Source organism: Hirundo rustica, chromosome 6 (genome assembly GCF_015227805.2).
Source record: "Hirundo rustica isolate bHirRus1 chromosome 6, bHirRus1.pri.v3, whole genome shotgun sequence".
Taxonomy (NCBI): Eukaryota; Metazoa; Chordata; class Aves; order Passeriformes; family Hirundinidae; genus Hirundo; species Hirundo rustica.
In genome coordinates this window covers 15,114,780-15,118,049 of record NC_053455.1, presented here as the reverse complement: position 1 = coordinate 15,118,049, position 3,270 = coordinate 15,114,780, and positions in this window count along the sequence as shown.

Genomic DNA, 3,270 nt, shown 5'->3' with positions numbered 1-3,270 from the left:
TTTTTTTTTTTCTTTTTCTTTCCCCCAGTTGTGTTGATGTTCATCACGCCTTACATGGATTTACAAACTCAAAATTCTGAGCTAAGATTTCATCAGTCTTTTTTTGCTACAGACAGTTTAACCTACAGCTGTAATCAATGATAACCACTGAATATTGAGAAGACAAGGTTCAGCAACCCTGGCTAGTGCAGCCTCAGTGTGCTTCCCAGCAAAAGTCAGGAGGTTTTTGTGAACATCCTGCAAAGAAAGCAGGCAAATTTCATAGAATCAGAGGTTAGTCCGTAAAAGTATAAAGGTAGGTTGCTGATGCGGTGGCTCCCTGGAGTGATATCATCTGAGGAATCCCAGCCCAGGGACTGGAAACAGACTTACCTAGTGGAGAGCAGGGAACTGGAAATGCCAGAAAGAGCCTGAAGTGAAAAAGCAAGGGAGATGTTCTGCGCTTCTCTAACAAAACACATGTACACACTTAGTAATAAAATCTTGTTCAACATCTGTCCAGCTACATTGTCCCATGGTTTCTTGCAACAAACTTATAATTAATATAGCTGAGAAATATTAAAACTCAGGGATTAGAATCAGACATCAAAGCATATTTCTAAAACTGTCCCTCCATCTATATTTTACTGTTTGGGAAGACATTGTCAACAAGTGTCCCAGTGTGTTTTTCCCACAGGTTTTGTGCCTCTGCAGCAGAATCTTAGAATCAAAATCTAGGATGGAAGAAACCTCCTGAGGCCATCTAGTCCCACCCTTTGCACAAAACATCAGGTTTCTCATATACATATCTCCAAGCATAGGTGTTTTGCAGCCTCTCTGGACCACATCTTCCAATGCTTAACCACTTAATGATAAGCACTGTATGGTAAAATCATGTTCCTTATTAGAATTTTCTACATTCAAACAATTCTGTTCTCTGATTTTCCCCTCAGTATCTTCCAGCTCCAGCATCATACATCTCTTTGTCATGATCCAGGAACTTCCAGGCTGTCATTGCATTTTCTCAGCTGGACCTTGCTTAGCATGAATTGAGAGAAAACTTCCATGGATCTTCTGCTCTACCATTCAGCTCAGGGGAGGTCTTTGTGAAGCCAAATTCACATGGATGCTTTACCACCCCAGGAGGGCCTCACAAAAAGACTCAAAGGAGAAAATTAAATTTTCTTATCACCTGTTATTGCCTAGATCTGCTTGTCATGCCAAAATGTGAAAAAAGCATTGCAGGTGCCAGCCTTCAGTCAAGTCAGGTTTTGACTACTGCTGCTTTCCAGGAGATGTAGGTAATTTACATCTCTTGAGAGGTACTACTCAGTGGAGTGATCAGTTAGTTTATGGAGTTGAAAGTCCACACAGTGGACTTTTTAGTTGCTGGCTGTCATTTACAAGACAGTGAGGAAGGGAATTAACATCTGAGTGAGAAAGGATAATGAAAATTTCCCACCTCTACATAGAGAGCATCGATACTTGTTACAGAGGTTAATTATATGCTAGTTTGAATCTATAAACTCAAAGACCAGAGTAAAAACAATGAGGGGAAAAAGGGGTTTCAATTATTGTCTTTGAAGTAGTTTCTGGAGAAAGATTAGAACACCCAAAAATCCACAGAGTGCCAAAAATAATTCCTCATTTTTCCCACAGAAATGAGTGACATGACTTAGATCTCAGTGGTCAGTTCAGTGTTGCCAGGCTCTGTGAATACTAAAGTGTTTAGAGAGGCTGTTTTCCCCTTAAACTTCTCTTGACTTTTCATCCTCTTCCGCCACCCAAATTCCATCTCCATCCAAAGCAGACGTGTCACATCCAACTGGAGTGCCTTGGGAAGAAAATGGAGCTGGGTTTCTTGGGGAGATCAAGGGAAGAACATTCTGAGAATCAAGGTCAGTAAGAAAAAAACTAGATAAACATAGATTTTGCTTTTAAATATAGAAATAGAAGATATATTTTACTGTTCTTACTGCCTCTGAACTAGCTTACTCTTCTAATTTTGTTGTGTTGAATTAAATTAAGATGGATATCTGTGGTGCCTTCACCTGCACAGCAATACAAGTACAGGAAAAATACACCTTTAAAAGAAATAAGAATTAAAATTGTGTGTTTACCCCAGCTCTGTTTTTTGACTCTTCTTTTTCTTAATTTCTTCTTAGTAAAGAAACTGAATTGTTTCTGTAAGGGATGCCCATGTTACACTACCCAAAACTGGCCAAAAAGTGAGTCATCTCAGATTGGAATAGGTCTGAGTATCATTTGTGATTCATAGCAGTGTTTAATGAGTTGGAGACTGAACTAAGGACTGTGTTTAACCCTACCATACCAGATGTACAAAATCAAAAAGAGAGGGGGAGCCATCACCTCACTAAGCCTGGCAGGGAGCAGTCTTTAAGCAGATGATGGTGTGGAAATTGCTGGCAGTTCAAACAGATATAAATATCTCAGGAAAGAAACTGCGGCAGTGCTCAGCAAATGCTACATGGCTTGGTGCAGGGAGAGCCCCTTGTACTCCCAAAATGAGGAAGAAGGAGCAAGAAGTGTTTGTGTCACATCACCTGTCAGCTCCTATGACCTTGCCTTTGGGAAAAAAAAAGTTCAGGAAGCCAGTGCCAAAGTCTCAAGAACATGTGAGAGTCAAAAGCTTAAAGTCATATATGCTCTGAAGTACATAAAAGACTATGCAAATGAAAGTGTCACAAAATGACGCTGGAGTGGAAAGTTAACACAAGGGCAGAATGTTTATTCTGAGTGTTTCAAAGTTTTTAAAGCCTTAAATGCCTTCTGTGGCCAGCATGTGGCATCCAGCTTAACTCTGTACTCCAAGCAAGGGAGAAGCAGCAGTGCAGTTGCACTTGCATGGTGGGTCTGAGGCTGTGCCCTGTGACTAAACATCTAACAGAGAGATATGAAAATTTTAGTGTTAACTCTTCTATCCTACATTAATTTCCTTTTTTCTCTTTCCATTGGCATCACTCTCTGGCTTATTTATGCTAAATATGTTAATACATGCTAATTAACTTACAGCCACACCTTAGAAGAACTTGAAGTCTACATTGCATGGTGGTCTGCCAGGGCAGAGGAGTTAATTAGCCCAAATGTACTGTCAGGATACTCTTGCTTTCCTCCTTTCCTGTGTCATGGCAGCTGCAAAAGGCACCTCAGCTCAAGCCCCTGCTTCTCACAGCAAAATCTGGTTGTCTTGGTAATTCCCCTCTTCCTCACATGTACTCCCCGTGGACCTCTGCTGTTTATTTGGGAAAGGACAGTGCTCCTCAAGACATA